General features: G+C 45.3%; 1 long non-coding RNA gene across 1 annotated transcript in view; it reads right to left on the bottom strand.

Moving 5' to 3' along the window:
* The window catches only part of LOC148135644 (uncharacterized), a 74,741-nt gene that overhangs the window by 21,382 nt on the left and 36,686 nt on the right, over positions 1 to 16,673 (bottom strand). The window contains exons 4-5 of the long non-coding RNA XR_015755054.1: positions 15,231 to 15,342; positions 7,189 to 7,315 (exon numbers count right to left, since the gene is read on the bottom strand). This is a non-coding gene — a long non-coding RNA (uncharacterized LOC148135644). The remainder of the gene's footprint in view (positions 1 to 7,188; positions 7,316 to 15,230; positions 15,343 to 16,673) is intronic.

The raw sequence follows: 16,673 nt of genomic DNA on the forward strand, positions 1-16,673 counted from the left end.
GGGGCAGGCGAGGTGCTCTGTTGGAGCCGGGTGGAGGGTGATGTTGGATGGGTTTGGGGGTAGGGTGGGTGGCAAGTGGAGGGTGGCGCTGCACGGTTTTGGAGACGGGGGGTGTCGCGGGTCAGTGTTGGATAGGTTTAGGGGCAGGCAGGGTGCTCTGTTGGAGGTGGGCAGAGGGTGATGTTGGATGGATTTGGGGATGGGAGGGGTGCTCTGTTGGAGGCGGGCCTAGGGTGATGATGGATGGGTTTAGGGGTGGGATGGGTGGCAAGTGGAGGGTGGCGTTGGACGTTTTGGAGGCGGGGGTGGCGTGGGTCGGTGTTGGATGGGTTTGGGGGCGGGCGGGGTGAACTGTTGGAGGCAGGGAGAGGGTGATGTTGGATGGGTTGGGGGCGGGTGGCAAGTGGAGGGTGGCGGTGGGCAGGACTTTGTGGCGGGGGATGGCATAGGTTGGTGTTGGAAGGGTTTGAGAATGGGTGGGAGGCGATATTGAAGTGTGAGTGGGGGCGGTGTTGGAAGGGTTTGGGGCCGAGCAGCGGGGTGTTTTCGGGGGTTGGCGGGGCATGAGGGCTCGCGCATGGTTTGCTGCTGCCTAGTCATCTCAACGGGGACTAGACATTACCAAAACTCCGAGCCCCAGAGGAAAGGCATGGAATCGATTAATCGAATAACCAATTATCTGAATGTACTATTGCCCGCCCATCTCGTTCAGATAATCGAGGTGACTGTGTAAACAGCTGGATGTTAACCTGGTTTTGTGTGATTTTTACCTTCACCCAATCAACCTCTGCTCGATCCTGCTGAATGGCCCCAATGGTGGCTCTGTTCCAGTTTAAGACCTTAAACTGTGGACCTGTCTGATCTTTTTCCACAACTATGTTAAAAATAAGACAGTTGTGGTCACTGGACCCAAAGTGCTCTCTGACTGACACTTCAGTCACTTGGCTGACCTCGGTTTCTGAGGGGAGGTCCAGTGTTGCATCCACCTGAGTAGCATAAAGCCCTGTACATCTTGATTTAGGAAACATTCTTAGACACATTTGACAAATGCCACCCCGTATGGTCCTTTTACACTCTGGGTGACCCAGTAAATCCATGGGAAGTTAAAATCTCTATCCAATACTACTCTATTATTTTTATAGGTACCTGAAATCTCACTGCGCATTTTCTCCTCTCGTGCCCGCTGGCTATTTGGGGGACTAGAACACCATCCCAGCAGACTGACCACCCCCTTTTTGTTTCTAACTTTTTAAAAATATGGCCTCATTTGATGACCACTTAACAATATTGTCTCTCAGCACTGTTTTTCTGCCCTCCCTAATCAAAGGGACAACTTACCCTCCTCAATTACTTGTCCTTCTGTCACGCATGTAGCTTCTGTATCTTAGAACATTGTGCTGTCAGTCTTGCGCTTCTCTCAGCCATGTTTCTGTTATGGCTATAATATCCCAGTCCCCAGAGCTAATCCATGGTCTGAACTTGTCTGCCTTACCAGTCAGACCTCGTGCGTTGAAATTAATGCCTTTTAAACCAGAAGTCTTTTCCCTCCCTGTACTGTGCCCAGATATCCTGGATAGGAAACTTGCTTTCGGTGGCTCATGTATTTTCCCCTGACGAGTTGATGGCCCCTGTCTTATTCAGAGTCTCTACTCCCTGCCAAACTAGTTTAAATTCTGCCGGGTAACACTAGCAAATCTCCTCCCAGTGATACTGGTGCCTCTCTGCTTCCAGTGCAAACCATCCCCCCTGGTACATGTCACCTCCACCCAGAAGAGATCTCAATGATTTAAGAACTGAAAACCCTACCCCCTATACCAGCGCCTCAGCCACACATCCATTGGCCAATCTTTCTAATTCTATCCTCACTGGCACGTGGCACTGGGAGTAATCTGGAGATCATTAACCTCAATATCCTGTTTTTTTTTACTTCTTATCTAATTCCCTGTACTTATTTCACAGGGGCCTATCCCTTTGTCTACCTCTGTCACGTGGGCCGATGTGGACAATGACCTCTGGATGTTCACCCTCCCCTTAAGAATGTTCAGTAACCGCTCAGAGACATCCTTGACCCTGGCACCCTGGAGGCAGCACACCATCGGGGGTCTCTTCTGCAGCCACACAGTCTCCTGTCTGTCCCCCTCACAACTGAGTCTCTTATCAGTATTGCAATCATTAGACAGGATATGACAAACAGAGCAGGGAGGAACTACCCGCTGTTGGGTCAATATTAGGAAAGTGGGAATATTTAAAAGTGATGCTGTGAAAACTCTGGGCCAGTGGGTTCCTTGAAGAGTGACTAGTGAAGGCAGCAACTCCAGCGAATACTGATCAAGTGATATCGTGAGTTTGATAAAGAAGATCCAGTTCAATAAAATCAGTTGAAGCCATTCACAAGTATAGAGAGGGCAAGCGAGTTGTAGAAAATGAGGGACAAACAATGGTCATGAAGTACATTTGGCAGATACAACTGAGGAAAAACCACAAGATGTTTGATCACCATTGTTAGCATAACAGGCTTCCCAGCGAAAGGGTGAGGCCTGTTAGAAACTAAAGGGACAATCTGTGCATGGAGCCAGAGGAAGTAGGTGAGGTCTTCAATGAATACTTCCCATCTGTATTCACACAGGAGAAAGGCATTGTAGCTGGGGATTTCAGTCGTGATGGTGAGGTTCTAGAACATGGTAAGATCAATAAGGAGGGGGTATTAAATGTTTTCACAGGCATAAATAGGTGGAGAAATCCACAGAGCCCAATGAAATGTACCCCAGGCTGCTATAGGAGGTAAGGAAGGAGATTGCTGGGGCTCTGGCGGATATATTTAATGCTTTGCTGGCCACAGGTGAAGTGCCGAATGACTGGAGGATCACTAATGTGGTTCCTTTATTCAAGATCAGCAGGGACAGGCCAGGTAATTACAGAGCAGATAGTCTGATAGCAGGGGGAGGGATATTATTGGGAACAATTCTGAGGGACAGTTTGAATTCATAACTGGAAAGGCACGGATTGATTAGGGTTAGTCAGCACGGATTTGATACAGGATGATCTTGTCTGGTGAAATCAGTTCAGTTTTTTGAAATGGTGTCTGAAAATACTGATGAGGGCAGTGCAGATGTTGTGGGTTCCAGGGAGTTCTTTAAGGCCTTTGACAAGATCCCACAAGGAAGGCTGGTCCAAAAGGGAAGAGCCCATGGGATCCAAGGCAAGTTGGCAAATTGGACCCATAATTGCTGGAGGGTTGGTTTTGTGACTGAAAGCCTTTGCCCAGCGGGTGTACCACAGAGACCTGGGCAGGAACCATTGCTGTTCCTTAGGGGCATTAATCATTCGGATATGAAAACAGAAGGTATCATTATTAGGTTTGCAGATGACATGAAAGGTGAGGGTGTTGTCCACAGTGAGGGGGATGGTCTCAGGCTACAGTCTGAAGGTTGAGGCTGGGACAGAATTTCAATAGAGTAATTTCAATTGATAACCAGGCTAGAACACAGCAGGCAATGAGGGAAAACTGATGAATTAAATTGCATTTACTTTGATGTAAAATGCCTGACAGGTAAGGCAGATGAACGCACGGCATGGATGCAAGGATGGGACTGGGAAATCACAGGAATTACAGAAACACAGCTGAGGGAGGGACAGGACTCGCAGTTCATTGTTCCAGAGGACAGATTCAACAGGAAGGATAGAAAGGGAGGCAAGGGAGGAGGGGGAGTGGAGTTTTTGATCAGTGACAACATCACTGCAGCACTGAGAGAGGATATTCCTGGGGATCGCCCAGTAAAGCTGTTGTGGAACTGAGAAATAAGAATGAATAATTAGTTTGATATGACTGTACTACAAGCCCACAGTAATCAGCGCCAAATTGAGCAGCAAATATGTCGGAAATCTCAGATATCTGTAAGAAGGATAGGGTTGTAATGGTAGGGGATTTTAACTTTCCAAACCTAGACTGGGGGACTGTCAGTGTGTTCACAGCTTGGATGGGAGGGATTTGTTCAGTGTGTTCAAGAAAACTGACTCAATCAGGATGTAACTGGCCCGACTGGAGAAAAGGATAAAACCTGACCTCCCTTCGGGAAACAAGGGAGAGAAAGGGGCTGAAGAGTTTGTGGGGCAGGACTTCTGCAAAGTCACTACAATTCTATTAGTTTGAAAATAGCGATGGAAAAGGGCAGGCCTCGTCCACAAGTTAAAGATCAAAACGGGCCTTGCCCCAGTCCAGAAGGTATTAGGCAAGACTGTCCAAAAATTGATTCGTGGAGGCTATTTGCAAGTAAAGGAATGTCGGGCAAGTGGGACACTTTCAAAAGAGAGATAAATTAATATTTCAGGGCCAGCATATTCCTGTTAGCGTGAAGAACAATGCCGACACAAGTGGGATACACTGGATGACTGGGGATATTGAGGCTCTGGTCAAAGCAAAAGGGGGCACATGTCCTCTATAGCCAGCTGGATTAAGTCAATCCCTTGAAGAACATTGTGGGTGTGGTAATACTCTTAAGAGGGAAACCATGAGGGCCTAAAGGGGAACTGACAGAGCTTTGGCATAGAAGGTTCAGGAAAATCCAGAGAGATTCTAAAAGTATATTAACAATAGAAGATTAACTTGGGACAGAATGTGACCCCTTAAAGTCATCTATGTGTGAACCCACAGGAAATGGGTGAGATCTAAAACAAACACTTCACGTCAGAACTTACTGTGGAAAACACAGTGGGGAAGCAGGGAAATAAACTGTGATATTTTCAAACGAGTCCACATTGGAGAACAGGAGGTGCTGAAGGTTTTCAAACACATGAAAATTAGACAACTGCCTGGGAACCAATCAAGTATATCCCAGGACATTGGGGTAAGTTAGGGAAGAAACTTACAATGATATTTCTATCACTGACAGCCACGGGTGGTGAGCTGGGAGCCTGGAGGTTGCCTAATGTTGTGCCAGCATTTAGGAAAGGCTGCGACGGAAAGCCAGGGACATAAACACCAATTAGCTTGATGTCAGTGGTGCAAATGTTGTTGGAAGCAATTCTGCAGGACAGGACTTGCATGCATGTGGAAAGGCAACACTTGATTAGGGAGAGTCAGCACAGCTTTGTGCATACAAAGTCATGTCTCTCAAATTTGATAGAGTTTGTTGACGAGGTGACCAAGAAGATGGATGAAGGCAGAGCAATAGACGTTGTCTATCCTGACTTCAGCAAGGCCTTAGACAGGGTTTAGCGTGGTGCACTGGTTCGTAAGGTTAGATCACATGGGATCAGGGAGAGCAAGACAAATGGACACAAAATGGGCTTGACAGTAGGAGACAGAGGATGCTGAGAGAGGGTTGTTGTGCAGACTGGGGGCCTCTGACCAGTGGTGTACCATAAGCATTGGTGCTGGGGTCATGCATGTGCATTATTGACATAAACAAGAATATATAAATTATTGTTAGTAAGTTTGTGGATAGTAAAATAAGTGTTATAGTGGGCAGTGAATGCAATTATCAAAGGTGCTCTTAACCAACTGAGCCAGTGGGTCAAGAAATGAAAGATGGAGCAGAATTCAGGTGTTGGATGTTGTTAAGATAAACCAGGGACGACTAACACAATTAATGGCAGAGCTCTGGACAGTGTTGTCGAACGGAGAGAGACCAAGGAATGCAGTTACATTGTTCCTTGGAAGTGGTGTCACAGGTGGACAGGATGGGGAAAGCAACATTTGGCACACTGGCCCTCATGGGTCACAGCATTGAGTACATCATGATACGGCTGTTTCAGACATTGCTGGGACACTAGTTGGGGTACTGTGTAGAATTGTGATCCTCCTGCTTTAGGAAGCATATTCTGAAACTGTAAATGGAGCAAAGATTGACGAAGATATTACTGATACTGGAGCGTTTGACAGAAACAGAGAGGCTGGATAAGCTGGAAAGCAACATGGGTGGAATGAGATAGATTTGGCAGATAAGGTTAAGGCGAACCCAAAGAGATTCTACAGAATACAAGTACAAAAAAGCTACGAGAGAGACAATAGGGCTCCTCAAAGATCAATAAGGCCATCCATGCCTGGAACCACAGGAGATGGGCACGACCCGAAATCAATATTTCATGTCAGAACGTACCGTGGACAAAGACTAGGAAACAAAAGGAAATAAATAGTGATGTCTTGAAAAGAGTCCCCATTACAGAAGAGGTGGTGCTGGGGGTCTTAGCAAACAAAGGTAGAGAAAGCCCAAGGTCCTGAACAAGTGTATTCCAGAACATTGCGGCAAAGTCGCAGTGGGGACCGTGGCAGAGATATTTGTATCATTATCCTGCATATTTCCATTGGGTGTAGGTGGCTTAGGGGTGACCTTATAAATGTTTATAAAAACATGAGGGGTATACGTAGGGTGAATAGTGAAGGTCTCTACAGCAGGGTAGGGGAATCCATAACTAGAGAGCAAAAATATGAGGTGGGAGAGGAAATACATAAAAGCGACCAGAGGAGCAAATTTCCACACAGAGAATGGTGCACATATTGAATGAGCTGCCGCTGAAGTGGTAGAGAAAAGTACAATTGCATCATGGAAAAGACATTTGGGCAGGTACATGGAGAGGAGAAGGTTTGACGGGATCAGGACCAAATGCAGGCAAATGCAACTCGATCAAGAACCGTGCTCAGCGTGGACTAGTTGGATGGAAGGAACCGTTTCTGTTCTGTATGGCTCTTTCTCCAGTTATTGGAGGGGGAGACTACTGAGATAAGGCATGTTGTAGGCATTGAAGCAAGTTACAGAGATAGAGATGGTAGTCTGGAATGCAGTATATTTCAAATATGTAGAGGGACTATCGGGACGGGAGGAGGTTACAGGGACAGGAACTGTTATAGGAGTTAAAAATTATTGAAGGCACTGGTCCACGAGACATGGTATATATACAGTTGGGGAACACAGAGCAGAAAGATCTCAGGCAGCATTCCCACACACTCATGAGAAACCTGCTTTCCCCTCTGTTATACTGATGTTCGCTAAGACAGCACAGGCCTGGCTTGATAATTGTGACACTCCCGATACCGTCTCAATGCAACAAAACTTACAGTAGGGCTGGTGATTCACCTGGGGCGTGTCTGTACTCTGCTCCCCCTCCAATACTGTATTGTGTCATGTCTTGTTATCCGATGTTTGGAGCCCTCTCATAGCTCCGTGCTCTGTGCACTGTAAGTGATCTTACCTCACTGCAGGATTTATTGAAGGCTCCAGATTTCCCTGCCCTTTGTCTCTCTGGCTGACCAACCATCTTCATTGTGGTGATGGATGAGACATTGGGAATTCTATTGAATCAGGAGCTTCCTGATTACCTGCAGGAGACAGAGAAATAGACAGGATGGGAAATTAGACTAACGTAGTGAGGATTACACATGGAGACTGGCAGTAATTCCCACAGAGATCTGGAAAATCCCAGTCTCCATTCCTGGCCTGTGCTGTTGCGTCTCTCTGGAGTGGAGAATTCTGTAGGCTCAGGATCTGGAGCAGCTGTAAGAGTGAGAGACACTGACAGAGGCAGCAATTAGACCCACACAGTGAGGGATATCACTTGGAGAGATACTGAGTGATATCAGCAGAGTGCAGGAAGGTATCAGGATCAAACAATCATGAAAGAAAAACATGTTTGTCTCCATGGTGCACTGGCATCAGTGTTCAGGGATGAATAGCCTGTGAGCAGGCGAAGTGATGGCCTAGTGGTGTTATTGCTAGAGCATGTATCCCAAACCTCAGCTAATGTTCGGGGGAGGAATGTTGAATTTGAAATAAGTTATTTTAAAAATAGTAATTGTCAATCCATTACTGATGTACAATAAATCCAAAAACTTTGCCTTTCAAGAAAGACATCTGCCCATCCTCACGTGGTCTGCATGACATATCCACAGCAAACATTTCCCTCTCAATAACCCTTGAAATGGTCGAGCAAGTTACTCAGCTCAAGGGCAGCTAGGGCTGGGCAAGAAAGTTTGGTCAGCCAGTGACACCCATAACCCATACTTGATTTTTTTTAAAAATTCATTCCGATGGTCCCACCTGCCCAATCATGTCGATAGGTTTATGGACAGGGCTTTAAACTGACAGAGAAGATGCAGGGACAGGAGTCAGGTGAAAGGAGCTTTCCAAATCCAAAGAGAAAAGGTGATGCATCAGAACAGCATGGGAATGTGGCTGAAGACAAGCAGAAAGGAACAGGATGGGACAGAGTTTAACTAAAACTATACATCAGTGAATCGATTTGTGACAGGAAATTGTGGGAAAGAGTAAGTTATGTTTTTTTTTAATGGACAAAGTCACTTCAATAAGGTGGATGGACTTGTGACACAGAGGTGAAAGAGATTTAAACACCAGAGATATGTGGTTACAGTGCGAACAAAAGATGGAAATTAAATACTCAATATTTCACAAGCTTGCAGAAACTCAGGCAAAATGGGCAACACTAAAAATAATGGATAACAAAGGCATTACAGAGAAAGCATTTGGTCTCAGATCATGAAGTAGAGTCAGTTTGAAGGTAAATTCTGGCTACTACTTGCCAAGGACACAAGGAGCAGAAGAGAGTTAGTCACCTAACAGCATTTCACTGCTCATCACTGCAATAAACAGGAACTCATTGGAACTTTTAATAAAGGTATTGTGATAATTTAGTGAAACTTCAATATTCATATCATTTTGACAATCATACTGACAAGAGTGATATTCGAAGAGATTGTAGAATTTTTTTCAGTTTTTCTTTAAATAACCAATTGTGCAACTGGTTAAGGACATAACTATCTCAGACCGACTGTTGCGTGATGAAACTTAGTGAATGAGTACTGTGACCTGGGGATATCCTCTGGGAAATTGTGATAAAGTGCAGTTTAAATAAACATAAAGTTTTAAAGTGAATCACAGAAAGGACAAGCTACAACTAGAAACAAAAACAGACAATTACATGAGTTTGAGAGGAGAACTGACCAAGATAAACAGGCGAAACATACTGAAACATGTGTCTGTAAATGAACAGAGGAAAACATTTGAAGGAACAGTGTAAAATATTCAACAAAAGGACATTCCATTGAAACATCAAAACCTCAGCAAGAAATTCCCTCCCATCCCTCATTAAGGACAAAATGGATCATATTAGACTATGAGGCTTAGAAGATCACTACAAAGTACTTAAAATCCTGAAATGAGAGAGAGTTTAACCAGTAAGTATTAGAGGGATTGCGAAGGGTCTGCTAGCATGAAAAAGGCAGTGGGAAGGGGAATCATTGTCAGGGCTTAATGACACGATATGAACAGGGAGAGGTGAAGGTGCTGGAGGTGGTGAGAGTGTTACAGAGAGTGTTCAGAGCCTGAACGATGTTACAAAGCCAGTACGGATTGCTGCAGATGGAGGTGTGCTCAGAGGTAGGGAGGGACATCTGCATTTTTATTTATTCATGCATGGGATGTGGGGGTCACTGATTGGACCAGTATTCTTTGCCCCCACTGCTAATTGCCCAGAGTGCAGATCAGAGTCGGCTATATTGCTGTGGGTCTGGATTGACGTGGAGGCCAGACCAGGTTAGAATGTCAGACGTCCTTCACTAAAGGAGGTAAGTGAACCTAATGAGTTCTTCCAACTGATCAACAATGCTTTTATGGTGGCCGCACCAATGTCTTGTTCAGACAACATGAACTGTGTACCTGCATCCCTGGGTCACTGATTGACAACACGACCCAGGGCCCAAACATTTACTGTCCAAGTCCCACCTGGTTTGTCTCATCAAAATGAAGCACTTCACCTTTATCTAATTAAACTCCATCTGCTATTCTTCAGCCCACTATCCCAGCAGGACTGTTCATCCTGATGTATCACAGATAACCTTCTTCACTGTCCACTTTACCACCAATGTCAGTATCATCCAAAAACCTTACTTACCATGAAACCAATATTCCCATCCAAACCATTTATCCAAATGACAAACAACAGGGGACCCACTACACCCCTGGTCCCATGCCTCCAGTCAGAAAAACAACATGTATCCCATCACCCTGTCTCCAACCATCAAGGCAACTGTGTAACCAGTTCACTAGCTTCTCCTGAATGCCATATCCTTTTACACTGATCTGAGCTTATTACCCAGTTTACCATACAGAACGTAGAACACAGAACAGTTCAACCCACGGCCCTTCGGCCATGATGCCACGCCAACCTTTTATCCGACTGTAAGATCAAACGAACCTACATACCCTTCGTTTTACTGCCACCATGTGTGTATTAAATGTATTATCCATGAGTGTATTAAATGTCCCTAATGTATCTGACTCTCCTACCACCGCTGGCCGTGCATTCCACACCCCCCACACAAACTTTGTGTAAATAACCTGCATCTGAAATCTCTCCTTAACCATCCACCATGTATGCCATGATATAAAGAAGTCTCTACTATTCACTCTCTCTGTGCCTCACATCATCTTGTTCACCTCTACCAACTCGCCCCTCACCCTTCTTCACTCCAATGAGAAAAGCCGAACCTCCCTCAACCTTTCTTCATAACACATGCGCTCCAGCACAGGCAGCATCCTGGTAAATCTCCAATTTACCCTCGCTAAGCTTCCACTGCCTTCCTGTAATGAGGGGATGAGAACTGAACATAACATCACAAGTGGGGTCTAACTCGGGCTCTATAGAGTTGCAGAATAACTTCACTGCTATAAAACTCAATCCCCCATCAACTGAAAGCCAACACAACATATTCCTTCATTACAACCCTATCAGCTTGGGTGGCAACTTTGAGGGATCGATGGACGTGGAACCCAAGATCCCTCTGTTCCACAACACAGCCAAGTATTCTGCCTTTAACCCTGTACTCTGCATTCAAGTTCGGCCTTCCAAAATGAATCATTTCACACTTTTCCAGATTGAGCTCCATCTGCCAATTCTCAGCCCAGCTCTGCATCCTGTCAATACCCTGCTGCAACCTACAACAGACCTCCACACTATCCACCACTCCACCAACCTCCATGTCATTGACAAAATTACTAACCCATTCTTCCACACCCACATCCGAATCGTTTATAAAAAAACACAAATAGCAGAGGTCCTTCAACTGATACCTGCAGAACACCACTGTTCACCGAGGTCCATACTGAATGCTTCTCATCTATCACCATCCTCTGTCTTCCATGAGCCAGGAATTCTGTATCCAGACAGGTTTCCTGTATCCCATGCCTCTGTACTTTCTGAATGAGCCACAAAGGATTCAATAAGATTTGTGAGGGAGAGACCTGTCCCTTACAAAGCCACGCTGACTATCTCTAATCAAACTATAGTTTTCTACAGAGTCATAAATCCAGTCTCTCAGAGTCCTCTCCAATAAATTGAATACCACAGACATAAGAAAGTGAAGTCTGTAATTCCCAGGATTATCCCTATTCCCTTTCTTGAACAAAGAAGTAACATTTGCTACCCTCCAATCATCTGGTACCAAAGGTGCAGCAATCGTTTCCTGTAGTAACTTTGGGCATATCCCGTCTGGTCCAACAGACTTATCTATCTTTATGTTTTACACAAATCTTAGCACATCCTCCTTCTTAGCATCCACCTGTTTATATATATCAGTCCTTTTCACGCTGTCCTCACAAATGACAAGGTGCCTCACAGTAGTGAATACTGAAGCACAGTATGCATTAAGGATCTTCCCTAACCCCTGTCACTCCAGGCACATGTTCCCTCCAATATCCCTGACCGGCCCTACCCTCACTCTGACGATCCTCTTGTTCCTCACATAAGTGGAGAATGCCTTACGGTTTTCCTTAATCTTTCCCAAAAAAGCTTTTGCATGTCCCATTCTAGCTGTCCTAAGTCAATTTTTCAGTTCTTTCCTGGCTACCTTCAGAGAGTCTCCAGAGTGTGGAAACAGGCCATTTGGCCCAACAACTCCATATGGACCTTCTGAAGAACATCCCGCCGAAAACCATTCCCCCACCCTATTACTCTCCATTTACCCTGACTAATGTGTCAATCCTGCACTTCCCTGAACACTGGGTAATATAGCATGGCTGAATCACCTAATCTACACATCTCTGAACGGTGGGTGGAACCTGGGGCACCTGGAGGAACCCCACGCAGACATGGGGAGAACGTGTAAACTCCACACAGACAATCGCCTGGGACTGGAATTGAAAGCGGGTCACTGGTGCTATAAGGCAGCCATGCTAACCACTGAGCCATCGTGCCGCCCCCATGTAACCCTATAGAGATCTAACGATCCTAGTGTCCTCAACCTTATGGAAGCGTCGTTGTTCCTCTGGACGAGATATCGTACATCCCTTGGAACCTAATCAAAAGCTTTGCTGAAGTCCATGTAGACAATATTGACTGCTCCGCCTTCATCTATCTCTTGGCCACCTCTTCGAAGAGTCAATTCGGTTTGTGAAACACGGTTTCCCACTCACAAAGCCATGCTGACTATCTCTAATCAGCCTTTGCCTTTCCAAATATATGTAGCTCCTTTCTCTCAAAACCTCCTCCAACAACTTACCCAGCACTGGGCTCACTGGACTGTAATTTCCTGGCTTTTCACTGCAGCCCTTACAGCATTAACCACCCTCCAGTCTTCCGGCACCTCACTGTGTCTGTTGATAATATAAATATCTCTGTTCGCGACACTGCAATCTCTTCCCTAGCTTCCCACAGTGTTCTAGAATAAACCTAATGAGCTACTGAGGATTGCTCTACCTTTATTTGTTTTAAGATTCCAGCACTTTCTCTTCTCTGTTGAGGATTCTTTCCAAGACATCACTATTTATTGCCTCAAGCTCCCGATCCTCCATGTCTTTCTACATAGTAAATTCAGACAAGATTTTTTTTTTGTTTAAGATCTCACCCATCTCCTCAGGTTCCACACATAGGCGACCTTATTGATATTGAAGGGGCCCTATTCTCTTCCAAGTTATTCTTTAGACCTTACTGAAACGTGCATCAAGGCTTCTGAAAATTCATATAGTACATTTCCCCCATACCACCACATCCCCACACCCTTAGCTATTCTGCCATTCACATTCACACCAACAAATCCAACAGGCTCAAAAACACATTCTCCTTTATAAAATGTGTTTCTAAGGTTTCAGTTATTTTTTTATTGATAGGTCCTTTCTCACTCCTTTCAGCATGCTCCTGACTTACTGTCAGGCTAACACTATTTGGTTTCAGACAGGCAGCAGAAAGGGTTGAGGGAGTTCTTGTTTATCAATCTGAAAAAGGTAGCTTACAGAGTCATCAGGTAATAGAGAAGACAAATCAAATGCTGCGACTTATTACAAAGGGAATGGAGCCTAAAAATAGGAAGGTCTTGCTAAAACTATACGAGATATAAGTCAGACCACACCCAGAATACTATGAACAGTGTGAGTGCCCGAAGAAAAGATATGCTTACATTGGAGGCAGGTCAGAGAAGGGTCCCTTGGTTGGTCCTGGGAATGGATGAATTTCCCAATAAGGGATGGAGTAGGTTGAGGTTGAACCCATTGAAGTTTAGAAAACATGAGAGAAAAAGTGAATGTAAGATTCAAGATTCAGAAGAGCTTTGATCAGGTAGATGCTGGAAAGTAGGAAATTAGAAAGTACAGCACAGCAATAGGCCCTTCGGCCCACCATGGCTGTGTCGACCATGATGATATTCTCAACACATGCCATCTGCCCCCACATGGTCCATATCCCTCCAATCTCTGTCTGTTCAATGATGTTATTGAAAACCATCTAGTATACAATCCAGGATCCTAGCACTGATACTCATTAGTTATTTCGCGCGGATGGAGACCACTGTCACACACAGATACTGTACTGCCCTTGCTGCAAGTATATTCAGTGTCCTGACTGTAGCCATATTTGCATTCCTATCACTGGTTGGTCCCTATAAAAGAATTCCGCCCAATGATTGCTGCTGTTTGTTCATTCCCAGCTCCATCCAAATCGCCTCCAAATTTTGACTTCAGTTCCACGTGGCAATTTCATTACTGCACTAACCTCATCCTTTCTTCACACCTTGTTGCCTTTTTGCCTAGCCTGCCTCGATCCCAACAATCCTTCAATATTCCCTTCCCAGCGATGGTCATTCTGCAGCTACATCTCCGGAATGATGGTTCCATCATATCTGTTCACTGTCATTCCATCTCCCTTATGTCGAATGCAGGGAGTCATTCCTCAGCAGTGGGGGGGAGGGGGGGTGGGGGGGGTGTGGGGGTGGGGGTTGAAAATAATGGTACAGATTACAGGAGATATGGAGGCTTACAGTAGCTCGAGGATATTAGCGTTAAACAGAACAGATGGTTGTCAAGAATGTCAGAAGGTCAAAGGGGTTTGGGTAATTGGAGTAATTTATAGAGCTAGAGGGAGCTGGATTAGCTTCTGGAGATAGGGATAGGGATGGATAAAAGGAGAGGCAGGCAGACTGAGAGGCACAAACAGGGGGTGTTTCAGGGAGAAGATTATTGTGTGTACTAACAGAGATATGGAAGGTTGTAGCGACTGAACACGTTCACAGATATAAGAAAGCTTCCAGGTTCAGGAAGACTACATAGATAGGAAGGCAATGGAGAATGCCAGGTTACTGGTATGGAGACAGTTACACAGATGGGGAGGGTTGCACAAATTGGAAGAGGTTCCTGTGGTCAGGCGGGTTGATGGGGACAGGGTGAAGTTTATATAGATTAAGACTGAAGGTTTGGAGAACGATAAGGAAGTTCTGATTTTTTCACAGAAAGGAAGGGTTGTAGGAGCTGGAGAAGTTTACCCAGATAGGGACAGATGGAGAGGTTTAAGGCAAATGCATTGACATAGAGAGTGGTGTTGTTAGGAGGGGCTCACAGGGACAGACAAGACTGTGGGGTTTACAGGGATGAAGGAATTTAGTATCCACTGGCGAAGTTTTGGGATTAGGGTGCTAGGGATTGGAGAACCTGACAGAAACAGAGGGCATTGTGTGGACGAGAGAAGCTTCCAAACAGAGGAAGGATTATCGGGACTGGAGGATATTACAGAGATCACTACTACAATATGGGCCAGGATTGATGCTTGGGACTTCTGTGCTGTCTCAGTGAGGACCAGTACAGCAAAGGTGAAAGCAGGACCGTTACTCGATGGTGGGAATGAAGCCTAGAATGTTGCTGTTCATTGCCCAGCTCTGTATCTATGTCTTGTCTTCCGTGTCTGAATACAGAAAGCCACAAACTCCTCCATGTGCTGTTTACTGTGAGTGATCTTACCGGCTGCAGGATTTACTGAAGGCTCCAGACCTCGCTCTCCATCTCTCTCTGGCTAACCAAGCATCTTCAACGAGGTGATGAAAGAGACAGGATTTAGCAACCTCCTGATTACCTGCATGAGAGAGAAATAGACAGAATGGAAAATTAGACTGATGCAGTGAGGATGGCTCATATAGAGTAGGAGAAAGTGAGAACTGCAGATGCTGGAGATCAGAGCTGAAAATGTGTTGCTGGAAAAGCACAGCAGGTCAGGCAGCATCCAGGGAACAGGAGATTCCTGAAGAAGGGCTTATGCCCGAAACGTCGATTCTCCTGTTCTCTGGATGCTACCTGACTCGCTGCGCTTTTCCAGCAACACATTTTCAGCTCATGTAGAGTAGAACTGAGTCCAGCAGAGATCACAAAAATCCTAGTCTCTGTCCCTGGTCTGTGCTATTGTTGATCAGAGGATTATTTTGGCTCAGGATCTCAGACCAGCTGCAAGAGTGAGAGAAGCTGACAAAGGCAGCAATTAGACCCACACAGTGAGGGATACCACATGGAGAGATAATGAGTGCTATCACCAGAGTGCAGGAAAGTGTCAGGATCAAACAACGGTCATGATGAAAGGGTTTCGATTCATGGTGCACGGGGATCAGTACTCAGTGACGGGTGAACTACGAGTGGAACAGCTGATGACCTCAGGTTATTCTCACCAGACTGTTCATCCAGAATTTAATGCCGGTGTCAGCTAAACCCATCTAACTGCTTAATAGCCTTTAAGGAAGGAAATCGGTTATCGACAGCAGGTCTGGCCTACATGTGACTCCAGTCGCAGAGCAACGCGGTTGATTCTCCACTGCCCCCTGAAATGACCTGGCAAGCAACTCAGCTCAAGTGCAGCTTGGAGGTGGACATGAAATGCTGGCCAGAAAGAGACAGCAACATCTCACGAGTGAATTGAAAACAACCATGCTGGGAGCAGTGTCCTGGCCAATCGTGTCAGTTGGTTTATGGACAGGGCTTTAAACTGACAGAGAGAATGTGGATAAAAGTTCAGGTGAAAGGAGCTTTCCAAATCCAAAGAGAAAAAGTGAAGCATCGGAACAGCATGGGAATGTGGCTGAAGACAAGCAGAAAGGAACAGGATGGGACAGAGTTTAACTATAACTTTACATCAGTGAATTAGGCTGTGACAGGCAATTCTGGGAAAAAGTTAGTTTCAATATTCTTTCTTTGGAATAGACGAAGCATCTGCATTAAGATAATAGACTTGTGACACAGATTAAATAATATTCGGTCACCAGAAAAATGTGGTTACAGGAGAAACAAAAGGTGGAACATAAATATTCTATTGTACACATCCTTGAGGGGTGTCAGGGAGTGCAGGATGGGTAGCCCTGACAGTAATGGGTAACAAAGGCATTACAGAGAAAGCATTTGGTCTCAGATGATGCAGCTGAA

The sequence above is a fragment of the Chiloscyllium plagiosum genome, unplaced genomic scaffold (genome assembly GCF_037043375.1).
Source record: "Chiloscyllium plagiosum isolate Xiang-an unplaced genomic scaffold, Cpla_swu_hap1 HiC_scaffold_49, whole genome shotgun sequence".
Lineage (NCBI taxonomy): Eukaryota > Metazoa > Chordata > Chondrichthyes > Orectolobiformes > Hemiscylliidae > Chiloscyllium > Chiloscyllium plagiosum.